Here is a 23,447-nt window from a genome sequence, read left to right on the forward strand (position 1 = left end):
GGCAGCGACACCGAGTCACTTTCAAAAGCCTAGCTTAACGTGTTCATTACACAGGTACCAAAAAGTGGAAAGTTTCATTTCATCATCAGTCTTAATCCAAAATACGTGAATAGTGTGAGTGCCAGTCTCAAAGAATTAGCAGGATCGAACCGTGCCTATAGCGCTGGCATGAGCTCTCCCTTGAAAGCTTTTGCCAGGTCCTCAGATTCCTGGTCATACTCGGGTCTGATCGGCCCATCGCGAGACACTGTGCCTTCTTGCATTTTGTGTCCTTGAGGTTTTTGTCTCCTCTGTCACTCTGAGCCCTTTTCTTCCTTGGGGTGTCAGATGCAGGTCCAGACTGAATCCCAGAATGACCACTGTCTCCAGGCCCTTCCCCTCTACAGTGAGGTATTCGTTGCCCAAACTCAGAGGGGCCCCATCCCATCTCATGCCTCACGGTGGGCACTCAGGCAAAGGGGTGCTTGTCCCAAAATGAGCCTAATCAGGACTAATTTTGCTTCTCAGCTACCCATTTTCTCTGCATTATTTTTCAGTGAGACTACATGAAAAATTGCTAAGAATCCTTTTCTCTTTCCTTATTTATTCTTTACACCCTTCCCGCTCTTTTTTCCCCCTCTAAAGAGATTTTTTTTAAATAAATTTATTTATTTTGGGCTGCATTGGGTCTTCATTGCGGTGAGCAGACTTCTCATTGTGGTGGCTTCTCTTGTTGTGGAGCACAGGCTCTAGGTGCATGGGCTTCAGTAGTTGTGGCACGCAGGCTCAGTAGTTGTGGCTCACGGGCTTAGTTGCTCCGCAGCATGTGGGATCTTCCCGGACCACAGCTCGGACCCATGTCCCCTGCATTGGCACACGGATTCTTAACCACTGTGCCACCAGGGAAGACTGAGCTTGATCATTTTAATTCCAGTTTCCTTTCAGGAAAAAAAGCTACGTCTGTGATGCTGAAAATTACCAATAAAGTCATGAAAGCAATTTGTTGTTCTCATTTATTTCAGCAGAAACTTTAGATTTTTGCTCCTCTCCAACAAGGTAAATAAAATCACAAGGTATCTGAAGTAGGACCTGGACAATAATTAGAAATCAGCATTACTTGTGATAAATTGCACCTTCACCCCAGCAAGTCACGTTGACATCACATAACATCATTTCACTGCATCTTCTCTTTACGGACGTATTTTAGAAAACTAGGAAGCTGCTTTCTCTTGTCCCTTTGTTTCTGTAAACAGGACTTCCCCAGCCTTTGTGTGGATTCTCCATAGGCTTCACTTCAATGTCTTGGGAATTCCCTCCTTCTCCCTCATGCTTGTTTTCTAGATCCCATGATGTCTCCTTTCCTGATTTCTTTCTTTATTTTGCTGGAATATATTCTCCAGTAGCTTCCTGGGGAAGGGTGCATGGAAAGTAAATGTTACAAATGTTTTTTTTCTCTGACATTATAGTTGATGGATAATTTGACTGGGTACATCATCGTAGGTAGGAATCACTTGTCTTAAAAATATTGAAGGTAAAGGATGGTGGTGACATAGTTTTTAATCTTTCCAAATCCCAACATTAAAACCAAGCAACTGGATAGTCAAACCAAAACCCCGTGAACCACATTTACAACAAAATAGGTGACAAGGTATCTCCATGAACTCCAAGATACAGGTGGGTGTTTGCGTAGATGTTACTAAGAGAAGTTCTCATGGTCCACCTTAGGTACTGGAACTTTGCAAATTAGTTACTAAATAAACAACTAAAAAAAAAACTGAGTAAACAGCATGTGGAAATTTGTTGAAATGACTTCTTACTCGGGCAAGCTCATTCTAACTTTTAAAACACATTACAAGGGGGCTCCCCGGGTGGCACAGTGGTTGAGAATCTGCCTGCCAATGCAGGGAACACGGCTTCGAGCCCTGGTCTGGGAAGATCCCACGTGCCGCAGAGCAGCTGGGCCCATGAGCCACAATTACTGAGCCTGCGCGTCTGGAGCCTGTGCTCCGCAACAAGAGAGGCCACGATAGTGAGAGGCCCGCGCACCACGATGAAGAGCGGCCCCCGCTTGCTGCAACTAGAGAAAGCCCTTTTACAGAAACGAAGACCCAACACAGCCATTAAAAAAAACAAAAAACAAAAACAAACTCGTTACAAAGAACAAGTATATTTAGTTTAAACCAGTAAGTTTTCTAAAAATTTTCTCGTTTTTTTTATTTATTTATTTTAATTATTCTTTCTTTTTTTTTTTTTTTTTTTTTTTGGCTGCATTGGGTCTTCGTTGTTGCCCGTGGGCTTTCTCTAGTTGCAGTGAGCGGGGGCTACTCTTCGATGCGGTGCGCAGCCTTTTCATTGAGGTGTCTTCTCTTGTTGTGGAGCACGGGCTCTAGGCACACGAGCTTCAGTAGTTGTGGCACGTGGGCTCAGTAGTTGTGGCTCGTGGGCTGTAGAGCGCAGGCTCAATAGTTGTGGCACATGGGCTTAGTTGCTCCGCGGCATGTGGGATCTTCCCGGACCAGGGCTTGAACCCATGTACCCTGCATTGGCAGACAGACTCTCAACCACTGCGCCACCAGGGAAGCCCCATTTCTCATTTTAAAATCTAAGCTGTAAATGGAAAGAGGCTTACCAATTTTGGACAAAAATGATCAATTTCTTTTTTTTAATCAGACTTTTACTATGGAGGCTATTTTTTAAATTGAAGTCTACTCGTACAATATTATACAAGCCACAGGTGTACAATACAGTGATTCACAATTCTTGACGGCTGTGCTCCATGTATAGTTAGAAAATGTTGGCTATATTCCCTGTGTATGTCCTTGTAGCTTGTTTTATACCTGATAGTTTGTACCGCTTACTCCCAGCCCCATATTGCCCTTCTCCCTTCCTTCTTCCCACTGGTAACCACTAGTTTGTTCTTTAAATCTCTGAGTCTGCTGCTTTTTTGCTGTAGTCACTACTTTGTTGTATTCTTTAGATTCCAGAAGTGATCAGTTTCTGGGCTAACATAGAAGGAGGTGGGGACATCTCATGGAAAGGAGAGGAGTCTGAGCTCCAGGAGACAAAGGGGCAGTGGGTATTGTTTCCCGTCTACTTGTGGAAGCCTTAAGAAAGCGAGCCCGTGTGCAAACCCCGTCAGCCGGAGCTCAGGCCTACTGAGCATTGCCGTCTGGGAGCCAGACGTGACTTCAGCTTTGGGGCCAAAAATATTCTCTTTGCCCCTGACTAGAAAAATTAGAAACTTAATTGAAATGTCATCAAGTACAGCCACAAATTCCAAGTAGCCAATTTGAAATGTTACTAATAATAATCTTAGCACTTGCATTAATTTCCATCTTCAAAGTCCTTTATAAACACCAGTCTTTTCCAGCTGCTGAGGGAGCACTTGCTGAGCTGGGAGGGTAATGGGCAGAAAATGAACGTGCGGGCTGCCTTTGGATCTGGTACGAACGTTACAGCATCTGAGGGCTGACACGTGAGTCTCTACGGGAACTTTCCTGGAGATTGTATCTTCTACTATTTTAAGTGTGACAAGAGATTTTGAACCTGCCCTCAAGAATGTCGGGGTGCCGAGCACGCTTCTTTGTCACCTGTTTGGGCTCTGATTTTCCATGGTTCAGAATTCCATGTAAATTAAGAATGGAAGAAGAAAAAAATGTAACTTCTTGTTGTTTGTATTCTTGAGGGTTTGGAAACTGTGAGGGCAGACGAGCCAGATGAAGCTCTTGAACCGTTGGTCTGCAGGGGAGACGACAGCTCAGGACCCTCCGACGTGCTGCCTTCCTCCTTGTGTTTCGTGTTTTCTCTCTCTACCCCTGCCATCAGCTTGTGAACGCCTGTGCCCCAGGCCCTCTAGTGAGCTGGGCGAATGGACCTTGTTCAATGTCATCAGACGAGTGTCTGGGGCAGGTGCTCTTCCTGAAATCTGCTGTGCAAGAATCAATACTACCAAGACTTCCTGATGACAGACAGAGGGACGCTGAGAGCATGGGGCTTTCAGGTTCAACTGAAAGTGGACCTAAGTGGCTGCTCAGGACGTATTTTAAGCCCTATTTTTTGTTACAATACAATTATGGAATGATTTTACTCTGTGAATTTTACTATAAGGAATTTGATCCTGTTACCCAATCCATGGTCACTATATTAACAGTTAAATATTGGTGGGAGGGGAATAAATTAGGAGTTTGGGATTAACAGGTACACACTACTATATATAAAATAGATAAACAACAAGGACCTGCTGTATAGCACAGGGAGCTATACCCAATGTTGATGTTTTGTAATAACCTATAGGGGCAAAGGATCTGAAAAACAATATATATAGAAGTTATATATATATATATATATATATATATATATCTGAATCACTTTGCTGTATACCTGAAACTAACACAACATTGTAAATTAACCATACTTCAATAACATTTTTTTTAATTCCAAAAGAACCATTTTAATATTAATTAGATCGGATTGCTTTTTGTTCCATGAAACCTCAGCGTGTTCATCTAGTTTTCAGAGCGTCTTGTAGTCCGGTTGATCGGCACCTGTTTAGACAGATTCCCTTCCTTTTCCCCACATCGCTGTCCATCCCCTGGACCACTCCTCCTCCTCCGTGTCCTGGGCAAACCTCACTGACCTTTGAGATCGGGGCTGGGGTGCCCCCTCCACTAGGCACTGGCTCCTTCCTCCGGAAAGAATTCTAAGATGCCCCCCAGCCCATCCTGGGGCACTCTCTACCATCCCTTCCCATCCTGCCACGGTGAGCGTGTGACCTCGCCTGGTGTCTCCCCTGTGACTTGCCACCTCGTATTGAGAACAGGAAGGGACTCTGCAGATGGAACGGAGATCCGCCATCAGTTGACTTTGAGTTTGTCAAAAGGAGACCTTCCTGGATGGGCCTGGAGAACAGGTGAGAGAGGTCGGACCCGAGCAGCAGAGACGGGGCAAACTGCCACGGAGTGTGGAGGCCACGTGGCAGGGAGCAGGCACCCCACAACGGAGACGGCCCCCGCTGTCAGCGACCTGGGTCCCAACGCAAGGAACCGAAGTCCGCTGCAACCAGCGAGCGTGGAAGGCGGCCCTGGGCCTCGGATGCGACCACAGCCCCAGCTGGCACCTTGATCGGCCTCCGGAGCAGAGGATGCCGCTAACCCTACTGTCTCCTGACCCACGGAAACTGTGAGATAATAGTTTGTGTTGTTTCTAACCCCTGAGTCTGCGATCGCGTGTCTGCAGCCACGGGAACCACTACAGGCACCTGTGGCACGCAGTAGGTCCCCCAAGCACGGCTCCCGCTAAGTGGTCATTGCTAGCTTGCTACTCTCCTGCCCTCTCTTGTGAGTTCCTACAAGGAGGTGTTGCCGTGGGTTTTGCAGTGGCCGCACCCGCACGGTAATGACCAGGGCACATCTGAGCCATGAGGAAGGGCCTGAGAGGTTGTTCCCTACCTCATTCCTGCTGCAGTGCCCGGGTGAGCGGGGACCGCTTACGGGGACCCAGCATGGGGAGGGGGACTTGCCCGACCTGCTGCCGGGTCCATGTGCACCCATCGCTCACGACTTTCATGCTGGAACCCACGAGCGGAAGGCAAAGGGAGCACTGCAGGGGATCCCTCATGGCAGAGGCACCCAGCCCGGCGCCCTGTGGTGTCACCACCCGTGGTCCCCGCCCCCAGCCTGTCTCCTGCCAGGTAATTTTCTAAGCCTGGCCTCGCAGCCTCCTCCAGTTCTGGGAGACCTGTATGCTTCCTGTGAATTCCCTTTGTCCCGTGAGAGAGGGTGATTCCTACCCGGAGCCCAGGAGGAGTTACCCCCCGATTCTACCGTCCAGCTGCCCATCACATCTTCAGCTTCCACAGTGTAAACAGGACTGTCGTGCTTGAACACTGGGCCTGCCACCTTGGAAGGTCGCACACACTCTCTGGGTCTCGTCTGTAAAATGGGGGAAAAGGACAATCCCTGCTTCGTGGCTTAGTGTGGGATCCGTGAATTAACACATGTGAAGCTCTGGGAACTGTGCCAGTATGTGTTTGCTATTATTTCATCCTTTTCTGTCTGACTACGGACAGTGTCATTTTATAGATTACTCTTATTTCCCAAACTAATTTGTAAGGTCCTTCAGGTAAGAGGCTATTCTTTGTTTATGTTCCGTCTGAGCGCCAAGCATGGGGCTTGCACAGTACAGCAGGTGTCATGGGACCCGTGACCACAGGTACCTTTCTAACTGGAAGATCACACCTGCCCTTGGATGCCAAAGCCTGACCCGCAGTGGTCTCTGGACGACGCTGCCGACATGACAGGGGCTCTGTACATGCCTACGTCTTTTCAGAGAACGATCTGGATTCTGTTGATTCCAGCCTGTGCGTTTACTGAATCCCAGCAGGGAGCTGATTGAAGCCGAGTGACCCCACCCTCCTTCCCGCTGCACCCAGCAGCCGCCTCCGGCCCCTCAAAGTCTGGGGCAATAGTTTCGCCCCTCCTCACAAGCCAGGGTGGCTTGGACCCAGCCTGACAGTTTTCGTTGAAAAAGTAGGACCGTTAATCCATCAGGATTGCATTTAGGGGCAACATTTGCCATTTAATGGAGTTGGAGAGAAATTCAAAATGTTTGACAAGCAGAATGGCGTCAGCACAGACACCAGCTGTGAAGACTGCATCAGGTGGCCTAGGGTGAACTATCGGCTCCGAATACAGAACGTGCAGCCAGAACAGTACAAGAAAACTAAAGAACTGTAAAGGACTGATCTTTTCATCTTAAGGAAATAAATGAATGCAGTGGTGAAATAGGTACTTTGGAAAAGGGAAGATTGGCAAACATGGCCAAAGAATGGGATGGGATGGGATAGGGTGGGATGGGGGAGAAAAGGGGGGGGGGTGGTGGAGAGGAGGGGACATCCACATCTGACATGCAGCTTAGACTACACAAGTGGGTTATAATTCTGGTGTCTTTTCCTGTCGTACAACTTATTGGGAATGCAAACAAATACTAATGCATTATTGACAAACTGTCAGACCACAGAAAGCACAGATGTCTGGCTATGTTAAAAACTACATGCATTAATCATGAAGCTGTTTTCATCTTCTGGTGCTCACTCACAGAATGGCAGTACAAATTTTTATTTCTTCTGGTAAACTTACTGGAATACTACAAATGAAGTGAAACTTCAGTGAGGATTTGAGACAGAACTCTTAAATTCAAACCAATTTAATAAAATAAATACAACAAATGAGGATGCTTTGATTTTAAGGTTCTGTTCAATGTCCCAATAAGCGTCTTTTTGTAAGAGATCAATTAAATACATAAATAAATACAAAAATCATACAGTGATGTAAGAAAGGAACCAATGATGGTTCTGGCTGAATGGAATTCTACTTTGATGAAATAATCAAAAGAAGCCTGAAGAGTGTACTGAATAAAGCTGAAAAGCAGACGGATCACAAACCAAAGAGGTAAGTTTAAATGTCTAAATCTGATGTACTTTATAAAGACACTGAGAAGCTGCTGAAAAAGTGTAAAATTTCAATTTTTTTGTATTATGACGTCTAAGATAATGATCGACCAGGAATTGGTAAATAACAACGTTAATTACTTTATGCACCATCCATTGTCACGTTCAACAGCCACATATGTGGCACCCATGTGTGCCGTGCTGCCCTAGGGTCTGGGGGCGCATCCGGTGAAGACAGATACAGGCCTGTGCTCGGCGAGTCTGTAGTCCAGTCAGCAATCCCCTGATGAGATAAAATTTATATTTTAAGGCAGGACAAGAAAAATTGAACATAAGATTCTCCCTGTGTCCGTTTGGGCCACCTCCCTCCGTCCCTAATGTGCTGTGTGCATCTGCCTCGTGCATTAACCAGAGCTCCTCAGAGGTGGGAGTGCCTGCTCGACCATAGGATGGATTTTTTTCTTTCTCCTGACACTAGTGATGTCACTTCTTAGAAGGAGAGCGTTCTTTCCCAGCTCTGCAGGGGTCATGGTGATTTGCTGTTCCTTTGTACGTGCTCACCTGGACTATGTGTCCCTGGTGAACTTCATTAAATATCAACATGTCATTTTGATGTACGAGCCTTTTTCTCAGAAATGTGTATGAGTGTGCCTCCGACTTCTAACGGGCGGAACAGGTCTCAGAGCTTCTGCTTCCTGGGCCATAGTCCTCAGTTTGGCGCAAATAAAATTCCCTTTCTTCTTCTTAACTTGATTGTTCATTGAACTTTCCATGAACACACCTCCTGCTCAAAACAAACACACAGTAAAACCCTGGGTTAAAGTCTCCGAAGGAAAGTGATAGAGTCTCTGATTGTCAACCCAGCCTGGAAGGAGGTCCCTGAGGACAGTGACGTGTGAGCTGAGGTCCTAAAGAGGTAATTCTGCTAATTACAGGTTAATTAGGGGAAAAGGAGAGGGAATGAATGTGTGAATCATTCATAAGGTAGAATGACTTGGAGAAAAGTGGAAATAACATAGATCTTTACAAAGGTGTTTGTTGTAAGTAGTTCATACTGAGTTTTCTCTTAATAAACGGGATCAGTAAATAGGTCCACAAGACATCCTGCGACAGACGTGGAGCAACTAAAAAGTGGTGGATTTCGACTGGTGTAAAGCTACCCACTAGCCTTAGACCCTAAGGGTGACACTCGCTTGGGGCCAGCCAGCTCAGAAAGAACAAGGGAATGGTGTTCCTTCCAAATGTCCTCTGTCCCCTTTTGATTTCTAGATAACTGAAATTTCTAGGAATATTTATCATCGCTTAAAAAAACACCTCTTCCAGTGTGACAACAATAAAGATTTTAAAACAATCTTTATTATCCAAAGTTTTAAACATATGTAAAACTAGAGAAAAAAATGTGTCCATCAGCCAACTTCAATAACTATCAACTCACGGTCAATCTTTTTCCTTTTGTGCCTGCACCCATCCCGTCCCCATACAGATGATTCTTCAGAAATTTCAAACATGGAGAGAATTTTGCTTCTTCCTTCCAATATGGATACCTTTTATCCTTTTTTTTCTTTTCTCTCTCTCTCTCACCTAATTGCCCTCATGAGAACCTCCACTACGACGTTGAATACAAGTGGCAAAAAGTGGACATCCTTGTCTTGTTCCTGATCTCAGAGGGAAAGCTTTCAGACTTTTACCACTAAGTATGATGTTAACTCTGAGTTTTTCATAGGTGGCCTTTATCAGATTGAAGAAGTTCCCTTCTATTCCTAGTTTGGTAAGTTGTGTGGTTGTTGTTATTGTTTTAATTATGAAAGAGTGTTGCTTTTTCTGTGTCAGTGGAGATGTCCCTGTGGTTTTTGTCTTTTATTCTAGTAAAGTGACCTATGACATCCATCGATTTTTGCATGTTGAACCACTCTTGCATTCATGGGATAAATGCCACCTGGCCACTGTGTACAATCCTTTTTATAAGTTGCTGGATGTGCTTTGCTGGTATTTTGTTGAGGACTTTTGCATTTATATTCATGAAGGATATTGGTCTGTAGTTATTTTTTTTTCTTCTTCTGATCAGTCTTAGTGGTTTCGGTGCCAGGGTAACATTGGTCTCATGGAATGAGTTAGGAAGTGTCTCTCTTCTAGTTTTTGGGAAGAGTCTGTAAAGGATTGGTATTGATTCTTCCTTAAAATTTGGTAGAATTCACCAGTGTTGCCATCTGAGTCGGGGCTTTTCTTTGTGGAAAACGTTTAATTACTAGTTAAATCTCTTTGTTAAAAGCCTATTCAGATTTTCTATAACTTCATGAACCACTTTCAGTAGTTTCTGTTTTTCTAGGAAATTTTCCATTTCATCTAAGTTATCTAACTCGTTGGCAGAAAGGTCCATTTTCTATTCACTTCTACTGTTGTTTTCACAAAGTGAAAAAAACCCCTGAGAGCTGCTTCCTGTTTCCTGAGACCCGCCTGCGCCTCTTCCTCGTCAGGGCCTTCTCCTGCTTTTGCCCCTGGTGTCCTGTGCTGCTCCCTTCGGACGCCCCTCTCAGCTCTGCTCTGGCCTCAGGGGTCCACATCTGCTGCTTCAGAGGCTGCTGTGCTCACACGGCAGCCTACCCGGACCGGAACCTGCAGACCCTCCCGAGTTTGGGCTCCTGCTCTGCTGGCCTTGCCGCGCCTTCTGGTTGGGACTTGCGGCCACGGCAGCCCTGCTGTCAGCCCTCCCTCCGTGTCTTAACCACAGACAGTGACACCTTGTGGGTTTCCTAGCTGTTGGGGGCTCCTTCTCACCTGCTCACATTCAGAGCTGTGGGAAGACCTCGTGGCTTGGTTTCGTTGTGGACGCCGTCTCTGGGTTTCGGGGGTGTCTCAGCTTCCTTCCTGTAAAATGGGGTAATACACAAAAATGAGGCGGTGCAAAGTGCCTTGTCAATATCATTTCACAGGTTCTTCCCTTAATGTGGAAATGCTGCAGCTTAAATGTGGCATAATCAAGTCACCTGCTTCGTTTACAAATAAAATTAGTGGGAAGGTATTTTCGAATAAACTGAAAAGCTGTATAGGTACAAATTAAGTTTAAAATTTAAAAACAGTGATAAAATCAGGAAAACACAAAACACTAAGCACCACGTATTTTACTGGCTCACGGGGCTGTTTCTGGTGTAATCTGAGAGAACTTCAAGTGCATCTCTCTGCTTAGCTTTAAAGTCATAAAGGAGAGCTCGAATTTTAAAATTGGAACTACAAATATTTAACTCTGACAAATTGTCCACTCGTTTTTTAATCATAAAAATAAATCAATTAAATTTGTATTACATGAGCTAGTGATTATCTTTCTCCAGTAAGTTTTGTTCATATTGACAACCTGACTGGTTGGGATAAATTGTTCCAATGTTTCTTAAGAAAACAAAATCACATTTTAGTCTTCATTATGATGGCATTGATCAAACCTGCATCTGAGTGTCAAATTCAGAAGGGCTCACGTGTGCTTTCAGTACTGTAGAGAGGTGTTCCCATTGGTTGAGAAAGTCCTAAACAATAGCTACACCCTCACCCTACTAGCTCAACTCATATTAGCTATATTCATATACAAAACAAGGGGCAATCTTAACTGGAATAATGGAAGAAAAATAAGCATTGCTCCTCAGTCAATTTTCTTGAAGTAATGAGATACATTTTCACGGTCTTTTTTTTTTTTTTTTTTGGAGTATAGTTGCTTTACAATGTTGTGTTAATTTCTGCTGTACAGCAAAGTGAACCAGCTATACGTATACATATCCCCTCTTTTTTGGATTTCCTTCCCATTTAGGTCACCACAGAGCACCTAGTAGAGTTCCCTGTGCTATACAGTAGGTTCTCATTAGTTATCTATTTTATACAGAGTATCAATAGTGTATATATGTCAATCCCAGTCTCCCAATTCATCCCACCCCCACTTCCCCCTTGATATCCGTATGTTTGTTCTCTACGTCTGTGTCTCTATTTCTGCTTTGTAAATAAGATCCTCTATACCAATTTTTTCAGATTCCACATATATGTGTTAGCATACGGTATTTGTTTTTCCCTTTCTGACTTGCTTCACTCTGTAGGACAGACTCTAGGTCCATCCATTCACGGTCTTGGTATAATAATATCTGACCCTGCTCTAAGAAGGGTGAGTTAGGTTTCTGTGTAACATACCCTCTTTTTTTTTTAAAAAAATCACTAACTGCGCTAAACAGAGACCAAAGGAGGACGTTACACGGCTCCCACCCGTTGTCCTCAGCCTGCAGACAGACTCCATCCCCCGGGGACATTTGACAAGACCTGCAGTTTTGAGCCTCGTGACTTCGCTCCTGGCACCCAGTGGGTGGAGGCTGGGACGCTGCTTAGCGCCCTGCAAGGCACCAAGCAGCCCTCACACCCAAACCCTATTCGGTCTGAAATGACAGCGTTGAGGCTGAGAATCCCTGGCTCACACTGACCTCCTGGCCAAGAATCGACTCATCATCCTAAAGAGTTTTTCTCTCTCGTAGCCCGTTTTCAAGGCCAAATAGCAGTATCAAAGGTCAAGGTGGCGGATGTAACATCACCCAGATTTATGGACACTGATGACCCTTATCGCTTGGGGTTTTGTCATGTTTAAGTCTAGAATTATCTGGAACCAATTTTAAGAAAACCAACAGGGTTTAATTTATTTTTTTTTGAAAGATGGTTAATATTAGTTCATCTGACTGTTTCCATACCACAGAAGCGGTGGCGCCTCCCAGGTGTGTTCTGGGACTCCGTGGGGCACTCTTGGTCGTCACCATAACTGAAGTGGTCCTTGAGGCATCTTTAAAGTGATCCTGGACACTCATGTTACATAGGAACCCAAAGAACTTGTGTGCGATTTTAACATGCAGACTATATACTTGCGGTTTAAATTCTCATGTCCACCTGTACCACTGTTTTGCCATGTTCTCTACTTTTTGAACAGTATCACTTCTTAACATACTTTTTAAACATCAAGACTGATACATTAGGGAATTCCCTTGTGGTCCAGTGGTTAGAGCTCCGTGTTTTCACTGACGAGGGCCTGGGTTTAATCCCTGGTTCAGGAACTAAGATCCCACAAGCTGCGTGGCATGGCCAAAAAACAAAGAAAAGAAAAGAAAAAAAAAAGACTGATACATTAAAGTGAGTGAGCCTCTGATTACTTTACCTGAGTACTTTCTGTTTTGCCCTGTGATCATACCTGAGAATTTACATTCTTAGATATGCATTATTTCATCATAAATTACACTTGGTTTCTCCTTTATATTTCTCTGAGTAGGAATTTGGGCGCTACAGAGACTTTTCTAAATTGTTTGAGGGTGTTCACACCACGTGTGAATTAATTTCATCTCAGGCTGGTGAGGGTGTTGGGCTGAAGGGCTGAAGTCTCCTGATCCAGCCTCTGCGCCTTCTCCTGTTTGCCTCTGCGGACTGCAGCCTCCCTGGGCGACCAGGATGGGGCAGGGGGTCCAGGAGAGGGAGGGGGGCAGGGGTAAAAGTGGAGAGGCAGATTACAGCACATCTCTCCAGTTTTTCCTTCTATCCCTGTCACATGTGTGTGGTCACTTTTAGACAAAATATCAGGTAAATACAATATCATGTTCTCTCTCATTTCCAAGTATAAAATATATTATCTCAAACTAGTGAATCTAGTCCCACGTGGGGTCCCAATATCTCCATATTTCTGTTATGTGCTAGGGGAATATATAGGTATATACACATAATATATAATGTGAGGGGGCTTCTCTGGCGGTGCAGTGGTTAAGAATCGCCTGCCAATGCAGGGGACACGGGTTCGAGCCCTGGTCCGGGAAGATCCCACATGCCACGGAGCAACTAAGCCCGTGCGCCACAACAACTGAGCCTGCGCTCTAGAGCCTGTGAGCCACAACTGCTGAGCCCACACGCCCAGAACCCGTACTCCGCAACAAGAGAAGCCACGGCAATGAGAAGCCCGCACACTGCAAGGAAGAGTAGCCCCCGTTTGCCACAACTAGAGAAAGCCCGCGTGCAGCAACAAAGACCCAAAATATATAAAGCAGCCAAAAATAAATAAACAATAAAAAAAAAATTAGTCAACAGACGCCGCCCCCAAACCTGACAGCTGAGCCCAGGAGGGGCCTCATGTCCCTCGGTCAGTGGAAACACACGTGCTGTCCCGACCTTGACGTAAACCATCAGAGGGAAGAGACCGTCTTCCCCTGGGGGGACCCAGAGCTTCAGGGAGGAGCCCCACGCCCCGGTCCAGGGCCTGGAGGGGGTCCCTCCCCGCCGATCACGACTGAACAGCAGACCGCCCCACAGCTGTCGTCTCTCCTCGGGGCTGAGCTGACAGAAGCGGAGAGCCTGAGTCTCTGCGTCCTTCAGCTCCAATAAATCAAAGCCGACCACTGTTCTCTAATGAATCAACAAATAGAAGGATTCACAAATACAGCGTTGTCCCGAATACAGGGCTTTGTAGGACAGCGAAGATGTTATCTGCTCCCCACCCTAACCCTCGGCCCAGACATTAATTCTTGGGTCTTTTTGAGGATAATTCACTATTACTACTGTAGAAAACCTCTGATTTCAGGAGAGTGATTAAATAAATCTATGACTCTTTCTTTTTCCAGGAGTTGAAACAGCACAGGGATATTACCCTGTATTTTCAAGGTCAAACCTCGAGAGCAATAAAATGTGCCTTATGTTTACAGGATGCTTAAGTTCTCCCATGCTGTTTTTTATTGTTAAGTTCTTTCGTGTGAATGATCTCAAACACCCTGCGGGGCAGGGCTGAGACGGCTCTCTCCATTCCGCTGGGAGAAAGGCTCAGAGAGGTCACGGGACAGGACAGGGCCCACCCAGCCGGGGCCGGAGCCTGGCTGAGTCTGGCTGTGTCCCCTCCGTCCCCCCACTCCCCCTCATGTGGGATGGCGCGCAGCTTCCGACGGATGCCTGAGAAGGATCTGGAGGAATCTTCTCTACCGTGCAAGGCCGGGCAGACGGCAGCCGCTGAAGGACGGGTCTGAAAGGTTCACATCTTCTCCTAGATTGCTGAACTGATTTTGGCAAAACTGCTTACAATCTTGAGTTTTTCCACATCAATACAAGGATATTGATTACTGTGAGGAGTGTCTAAGAAGACAGATTGGAAAATATTTACCTGACATGCATGAAGGGCTTAAACATGGTATCTGAGAATAGAATTTTGTTCTGTGCACAGAGGAAGGTAATAAATCCCTGTAAGCCGTTCTAGTCAATAGCACACTGCGATCATTTCAAGTCTAAGCGATCCACAAATAATGCTTCCAAAATGAAAAGGAGAGAAATAGGAATCAGACGTTCCCATCCTGCTCTCAGAGTCTCCTATTTTCACTAATTGGCTCTCCAAGTTTAAAATATTTTCTCACAGAAATTCAAGATGGAAAACTATTCAGGTGCATTTGGTCACCACTTATAAGACGCCTGATTCAGTTTGGCTGTATTCTTCTTGATATTAATGAAAAGATCCTTTTCACCCTGGTAAGCTTGGAAGTAAAACATATAGTGTGAATTCTTGAGCTGACTTGTTCAGAGCACAACCAGCCCTGGACAGTTGACATGGCAGACAGACCAAACTGCCAAACCCCTGGAGGGGACTCAGGTCCGTGCCTTAGCAGAGGCAGTTTATTTTTAGGCCTTTAGGGCTCTTTTTTTCCCCCCCCCCCCTTCCTCTTACAGGAATAGTGTACATTTCCCTGAGACTACAAAATCATTAAAGATCAGGAAGATAGGAAACAATAAAACAATTTATCCTGTCAGGTAAAAGGAAAGACGCCACCAAAAAAGCATTCATGGTATTTAAGCTGTGGGGCTAGGCAAGGGCCTGAGCTGCGCCTTCCATCCTGAAGGCCCGGGAGTGCCACGGAGCCAGAGGGACGGACGTCCTCATCGGGACGCGCCACGGCGGCCAGGGTTGTGACGAAGCACGAGCTCGCCGCTCTGCGTGTCTCCGGGCGCCGGTTCACCGCATGTGTATCACTGCAGTCGTCTTGCTGGTCGGGGGGACAGCCTAAGGGGCACGAGGGCCGGGCCAGTTCCCAAGAGGTCCTGGGTCCTCCGAGAGACTCATTGCAGAGGGATCTCCCAGTTCTCCCCTGGGGCCCCGAGGCCACACCGGCTTCAAGAGCTGCCCAGGGAAATAGCAGGATGGCCCCCCCCCCCCCGAGTCACTCTACGTGCATGTTCTGCGCATCGGCCGAGTGCCAGGTACCGATCTCGGGTCCTCCTGAGACGGACTCTGCCCCCGTGGGCTCACACTCAGCATCTCTCGGTTTGGACAGAGACCAAGACGGAGGCCTTGGAAATAAGTAAAACACATGGGAACCCCTTCCAGAAGCCTCCCCAACACTGCATTGGGCAGTCAGGCTCCTGTCTGCCCTGGGCTCCCTGCCTGAGGCTGTAGAGCTGTACAGAGACGGTCCGCGCTCCCCTCGTTTTACAGAGGTGGGGGACCTGCCTCGGGGCAGCTGGTGGTGGAGACAAGCAGGCTGATACCCTTGCCACCGGGCAGTGAGCTCTGCGCCCCCGGGAGCCCCGGGGGGCCGCGCCTCGTCGCTTTCAAGGGGCCCCGAGAACAGTGTTCACGGGACTGAATGCACCGAAACCGAGACTGAGGCGATTAAAGGTCGAGGAGGGGGTCGACTCTGAGCCCCCAGGAGAGCCGGCCCCGGGCCCCCTCCCCCGGGCGTGCCAGCCGGGATGGGCCCGCCACGCCTCTGCGGGGACGGGTCAGCCTCACTCAGCCCCGCCAACAGCTCCATCCTCCCCGCAGTCACGCCCTCCACGTCCTCATCTTGGCCAATGGGGCCCGGAAGCAGGACGTGTGGGTGGGCTTGTTGTCATGGGAAAGAGATCGAAAAATATTTATTAACTGCTTTTTCATTATAAGACACGTTCGTGTTTTGTTGTTTGTTTTTAATGAAAATAATACAGGAAGGTATAAGGTAAAAATCAAAAGCTCTCTTCCAAACCCTAGATCCTGCTCCCGGGTGTGTGTACATACACACGTGTGTGTCTGTGCATGCGCGTGTGTCCTGTTGTCTCCATAATGCTCTGTAATGGTTTTCTCACTTAAGGAACCGGACAATTTTCTGCCAGCATGTGTAGCTCTCGCTCATTCTGGCCTAAATCGCGGAACTGAATTTTTTTCCTTGGCTGTATCATATTTATTTCTCCAACCGCCTAGTGATAATGACCCTGGAGGACGACTGCCCAGGGGTCCATGGCCAGTGGGGTCCAGTGGGACGACAGCCCAGGGAGGTAGAGCCGCTGCCCTTCCCCGGCCCCCCTTCCCCGCAGCCCGCAGCGTCCACAGTCCCCCCACGCTTTGCCGGCAGCCGGGCTGCTCTGAACGCGGGGTTGTCACCAGAACTCTGATGACCGGCTGTGTGTGTGAAGCCTCCGTCTCCCTCCTTCCCAGGTGAATTGTGCCCAAGTACTTGCTTAATACATCTTGTAAATAGCCGGTATAAAAGCAAAGCAATTGCCTTTTTTATGACCCAAATCTCTTGGACAAGCATTCTGGGGCTGAGATTGAAGCATATAATATTTCCCACAAACTAAGTCGTTCCTGCTCTGCACCTCAAAGCAGAGTCCAAGGGGGACTTCTTTTTTTTCCACTTTTTTAAAAAAAATTTAATTTTATTTATTTTTTATACAACAGGCTCTTATTAGTTATCTATTTCATACATATTAGTGGATACATGTCAACCCCAATCTCCCAATTCATCCCACCACCACCCCCTCCCCCGCCACTTTCCCCCCTTGGTGTCCATACGTTTGTTCTCTACATCTGTGTCTCTATTTCTGCCCTGCAAACCGGTTCGTCTGTACCATTTTTCTAGGTTCCACATAGATGCGTTAATACACAATATTTGTTTTCTCTTTCTGACTTACTTCACTCTGTATGACAGTCTCTAGATCCATCCACGTTTCTACAAATGACCCAATTTCGTTCCTTTTTATGGCTAATATTCCATTGTATATATGTACCACATCTTCTTTATCCATTCATCTGTTGGTGGGCATTTAGGTTGTTCCCATGACCTGGCTATTGTAAATAGTGCTACAATGAACATTTGGGTGCATGTGTCTTTTTGAATTATCGTTTTCTCTGGGTATATGCCCAGTAGTGTGATTGCTGGGTCATATGGTAATTCTGTTTCTAGTTTTTTAAAGAACCTCCATACTGTTCTCCATAGTGACTGTATTGACTTACATTCCCACCAACAGTGCAAGAGGGTTCCCTTTTCTCCACACCCTCTCCAGCATTTGTTGTTTGTAGATTTTCTGATGATGCCCTTTCTAACTGGTGTGAGGTGATACCGCATTGTAGTTTTGATTTGCATTTCTCTAATAATTAGTGATGTTGAGCAGCTTTTCATGTGCTTCTTGGCCATCTGTATATCTTCTTTGGAGAAATGTCTATTTAGGTCTTCTGCCCATTTTTGGATTGAGTTGTTTGTTTTTTTAACATTGAGCTGCATGAGCTGTTTATATATTTTGGAGATTAATCCTTTGTCCGTTGATTCGTTTGTAAATATTTTCTCCCATTCTGAGGGTTGTCTTTTCGTCTTGTTTGTAGTTTCCTTTGCTTTGCAAAAGGTTTTAAGTTTCATTAGGTCGCATTTGTTTATTTTTGTTTTTATTTCCATTACTCTAGGAGGTGGATCAAAAAAGATCTTGCTGTGATTTATGTCAAAGAGTGTTCTTCCTATTTTTTTTCTAAGAGGTTTTATGGTGTCTGGTCTTACATTTAGGTCTCGAATCCATTTTGAGTTTATTTTTGTGTATGGTGTTAGGGAGTGTTCTAATTTCATTCTTTCACATGTAGCTGTCCAGTTTTCCCAGCACCGCTTACCAAGGAGGACTTCTTAATTCAGCCAAACGGTCCTGTAAAACCATAAAACACTTTATCACATGTATAACCTCCCTTCTAAGTGGTATGTTCCTTATCTTATAGGCTGAATATAATCAGGAGGCCTGTCTATACGGCGTTTCTCAACATTTATAAGCCAGGCACAATTCTGATAAGTGGCTCAGGATCACCTTCCTAGTGATTTAACAGAAACTACCAGTGAGATGATCTAGGTGAACTTCATTTTCTGCACTTTACTTGATGAAATGATGGGTGCTTTTTTTCTTTCCCCAAATATAAACTTTCGTATTGTGTACCTTTATAGAAAACATTTTTATTGAGATATAATTCACATACCACAAGATTCACTCCTTTAAAGTATACAATTCCATGGTTTTAATATATTCACAGAGTTGTGCAACCACCACCACGAAGTTTAGAACTTTCCATCACCCCCAATGAAAACTCCTCCCCATTAGCCCTCACTCTCCCCCCACCTCCCCCAGACCTAGGCAGCCACTCATCTACTTTCTGTCTCTGGGATTTGCTGATTCTGGACATTTCATATCAATGGGATCATGCAATACGTGGTCTTTTGTGACTGGCTCTTTCATGTGTTTTCACAATTCATCCACGGTGTGGTATGTGCCACTGCTTCCTTCCTTCTGATGGCTGCATAATGTTCCATGGTCTGAATACACCACATTTTATTTGTCCATTGGTCAGTGGATGGAGATTTGGGCTCTTTCCACTTGTTGGCTATTGTGAAAGATGCTTTTACAAACATTAATATACAAGTCTTTGTGTGGACATATGCTTCCACTGCTCTGGGGCCTATACCTGTGAGTGGAATTGCTGGGTCACATTGTAACTCTGTGTGTAGCCTTTTGACGAACCGCCAGACTGTTTTCCAAAGAGGCTGCACCATTTCACATCCAGCCAGTAATGTATGGGGCTCCAGTGTCCCCACGTCCCTGCTGGCATTTGTCATTATGTGCCTTTTTATTATCGCCTTCCTAGTGGGTATGAAGTGGCTTCCCATTGTGGTTTGGATTTGCATTTCCCAATGGCTAAAGATGTTGAGCATCTTTGCATGTGCTTATGGGATCCTTTTATGTCTCCTTGGGAGAAATGTCTATGCAAGTCCATTTCCTTTTAAGATATGGATTGTGTTTTTGTTGTTGAATTCTAAGGCCTCTTTATATATTCCAGAGGCAATTTTCTCATCAGATACATGATTTGCAAATATTTCTCCCACTCTAGGGGTTTTCTGCTTTCTTTTTTTTTTTTTTTTAAATACATGAATTTCTTTTCTTTTTTTAATTTTCACTTTTCTTTCTGACTTTTTGTTTTGCTTTGTTTTGTTTTTCTTTGTTTTTTTTTAAACATCTTTATTGAAGTATAATTGCCTTACAATGGTGTGTTAGCTTCTGCTTTACAACAAAGTGAATCAGTCATACATATACAATATGTTCCCATATCTCTTCCCTCTTGCATCTCCCTCCCTCCCTCTGCTTTCTTAATGGTATTTTCAATACAAAGTTTTAAATTCCGATGAAGTGCAGTTTATTTTTCATGGGTTCGCTTTCGGGGTCATATCTGAGAAACCATGGCCTCGTTTTACATTTTAGGTCATGAAGGGTCAGAGGGCAGGGATGACGTCTGTCTTGTTCACTATCCCCCACCTTCGCGGTGCACACAGTAGGTTCCCAAACAATACCTGTCGAATGAATACAGTGCAGCAGAGGCCATGTGCCGGGTGGTCTCTGGAAGTGGACGCTCACTCTGACAGCCCCTCACTCACTGCTCTGCGTCAGGCTGGAGAGACTTCGCTCCTGGGTGCCTCCCCCTCTTTACGCCATCGAGCTTCTGGCAAAAATGACACTGGGTAGCAAACCCCATCCTGCCAAGAGGCAAGCAGTGAGTTAGGACATTAGACTTCCGGCCCCTGACCGGGAAGGTGTAGCATGTGTGGGCCTGAGCCAGAGTGACCCCCACGAACAACATATGAGGTTGAACTGTGTGATCTAACCCCTATATGACCCACTTTACCTAGAAAAATTGCAGCTGCAGTTGGTTCAACATAAAAAATTTGAATTAATTTCCACCAAAGAAAATGAAAATGCATTTAATTAAAAATCTTTGTTTGAAACCTACAAAACTCCCTCCCTCATCCGGGGTTTTTCTCTTTCTCTCTCTCCCTCCATGCAGGGAGCACGTCCAGGCCCAGCTCCCGTTCCACTGGAGGGTGCTGGGACAGGTCCGCCCTCTCTCCCGATGGCGCGAGGTAGGCGCTACCCCTCACATGGCATGGTGGTGTCTGAAGAAGGACTTCTTGGGCCTCAGACTTAAGTTCCCTGACTATTTCTTACAGGGGAACTTACAGACAGTTGGTACCAGGCAGGGGCCAAGGACAGAGGACATTCTGTATGCAGCAAACCAATGTCATTAAATGAAGTTCTACATAAGTGATGATCTGTTTTTCTGCATCTACCTGGTGACTAAGGAGAGGAATTTCACTTGGTTTTTTTTTTTTTTTTTTTTTAAGTGTTTGTCATATTTTGTTGTTACTTGAATGATTTGGAGTTTTTCCTTTCCTTTTTACTTCACTAAATTTACTTTCCCATTTTCTAAGTCAAACTTGACAAGCACCTTGGATAATACATGATACATTATTCATAAGGAGCTGCTTGAAGTAAGGAAATTTAAGTTAGCCAGTTTCCTGAGAAATTCTACTTATAGCACAAAGTTTGTGGTCTAAGTGTTGATGAAGTCCATTCATGAATAAAACATGAATATCAAGGAGGGCATTTTGCAACCGTTTTATATTCCGTTTTGCTTTTCTGACTTTCCTTTTACGATAGCTGTGCTTTTCCTGTGCACCAGGTACAGCCCAAGATTTCAGTAGGATGGGGAAACTTTATAATCAAGGAGCCTGCATGATAATAAACTTCAAAGGCTGGTGTCTTAAAATTGGAGGTCATGTAAGGTTTTGAACGGCAAAATGCCAATCATTGTTCTAAATGCTCTCCAGACCTTATCTGCGTGACAAGCGTTAAAATCAAGATTGGCCAGAGTGCTGTGTGGCAGGTGACATGGGACCCTGGAAAGTTCAGGAACATTTCAGGACCCAGGGCCTCACAGTGGATGGAACACAGGGTTTCTTTTTTCTTTCTTTGTTTGGTTTTTATTTATTTATTTATTTATTTATTTATTTTTATTTTTGGCTGCTTTGGGTCTTCATTGCTGCGCACGGGCTTTCTCTAGTTGCGGCGAGCGGGGCTACTCTTCGTTGCGGTGCGTGGGCTTCTCATTGTGGTGGCTTCTCTTGTTGTGGCGCACGGGCTCTAGGGCGCGAGCTTCAGTAGTTGTGGCACGCAGGCTCAGTAGTTGTGGCACACGGGCTTAGTTGCCCCGCGGCATGTGGGATCTTCCCGGACCAGGGCTCAAACCCGTGTCCCCTGCATTGGCAGGCAGAGTCTTATCCACTGCGCCACCAGGGAAGTCCCACAGGGTTTCTAACACAGCTGCGTGGCGGTCCAACCCGCCATCTCCCAGATCTCGGTCACAGGATGTGCCTGTGCACGTCACTCCATCTTACTGGGTTCCCACTTTTCTTGCTATAAAATGGGAAATTTTGCACCACCTCTCCTTCGAGGGAAACTTGTTCCTTGCTCGTGCTTACAGGGTCCCTGTGGTCACTCTGAGCTGCTTTACATGCTTAGCAATGGTGCCTTTGGGTGTTATTGTTATTATCTTGGAGTTCTACCTTGAATTGTTCTTTGAATTTCAAAGCTTTTGAAGAAACACCTTCTGATTTATTTGCCTGGCATAAGGCTCTGCTTGGCCCAGAGAAGGTCCGAGGTAGATGATTCACAGGATGAACAGAGAGGTGGGGGCTTCAGATGAGGCTTTGCCTCGGATGAGCAAAGGGAGAGGGGAACTTAGGAAGGAACATGGCTGGCCAAGGGAAGTTGTGTGAAATGTCTGCTTCATGGTGAGAAGTGTGAATTCTCACCCGTCGAATTTTCCGTAAAAATGTTTCTCGTTAATGAGCTGGATATTGGGTCTGTCTGTGGGGGAGGGGTGTGGAGGGGGCCGGGAGTGGCCTCAAGGTGGCGGCAGGATGAGAGCCGGGAGCTCTGTTCAGCCGCGGGGGAGGGGAACGCAGCCCCACCGCTGGTTCTCGCTGGGGAGGCTCAGGAGGGGCCCAAGAAGCTGCAGTGGGGATGGGGCCGCCGTGGCCACGACGTCCCATCCCGAGGGAAGCGTGCATTTCCAGACCCTGATGGATGGAGAAGAGGAGAGCCCCCTACACCCTCGTCCACGTGGACCCCGCACGTTTGCAGCAGATGTAGAAACCCTGAGGCTTCGTGATGTTTCTCTAATTTTAGACCACACAATGCTGACTGTGAGCATCGCGTTATCCTTCACTTGCAAACGGTGGGACCGTCCCCACTCGTCCCCTCCCACCACAGAACTGAGGGTCCAGTGCGTCTAGAAGGAGCACGGACTGGCCTGGTTCAGAGGAGGACGCAGCTCTTGCTTTGGTCGATGCTTGAGAAGTATTTGTGGAGCAGAGGAATGAGTGAATGAATGAAGGTGTGAATGGATGAATGAATGAAGGTGTGAATGGATGAGTGAATGAAGGTGTGAATGGATGAAAGAATGAAGGTGTGAATGGATGAATGAATGAAGGTGTGAATGGATGAATGAATGAAAGTGTGAATGGATGAATGAATGAAAGTGTGAATGGATGAATGAATGAAGGTGTGAATGGATGAAAGAATGAAGGTGTGAAGGGATGAATGAATGAAGGTGTGAAGGTGTGAGGCGTGCTTTCCTGGGCCTGCTGGCCCGACGTTTACCACATTTTGTGTTCCACTTGATTAAACTCCAAAGTCCCAGGCGATGCAGTGAAGACGCAATTGAATATCTATGCTTCTTAAGTCCTGAAACTCACACATTTAGAGAATCAGACCAAGACCCAAGGGCAGAGGGCCTGTGGTCCTTCTCCTCGCCTGACTGGGCCCCTGTCAGCACCCGCATGCCTTGCCTGTGCCCCTTTCAGGCCCTGATGGTCACGTCCACCCACCGTCACCCCTCACCTCGTGGGCCCGGATCCGTCACCCTTTCCCACACCAC

General features: G+C 46.1%; 1 long non-coding RNA gene across 1 annotated transcript; it reads right to left on the bottom strand.

The window, feature by feature from the left end:
* Positions 1-5,304: 5,304 nt before the first annotated feature.
* LOC309647537 lies at positions 5,305-14,250 on the bottom strand. Its single transcript, XR_014256156.1, has 3 exons — positions 13,589-14,250; positions 10,202-10,291; positions 5,305-7,709 (listed from the first exon to the last, which is right to left on the bottom strand). It is a non-coding gene; the product is annotated as an uncharacterized lncRNA (long non-coding RNA).
* Positions 14,251-23,447: the final 9,197 nt, after the last annotated feature.

This window comes from Balaenoptera physalus (assembly GCF_965194825.1).
Source record: "Balaenoptera physalus genome assembly, chromosome: 18".
Lineage (NCBI taxonomy): Eukaryota > Metazoa > Chordata > Mammalia > Artiodactyla > Balaenopteridae > Balaenoptera > Balaenoptera physalus.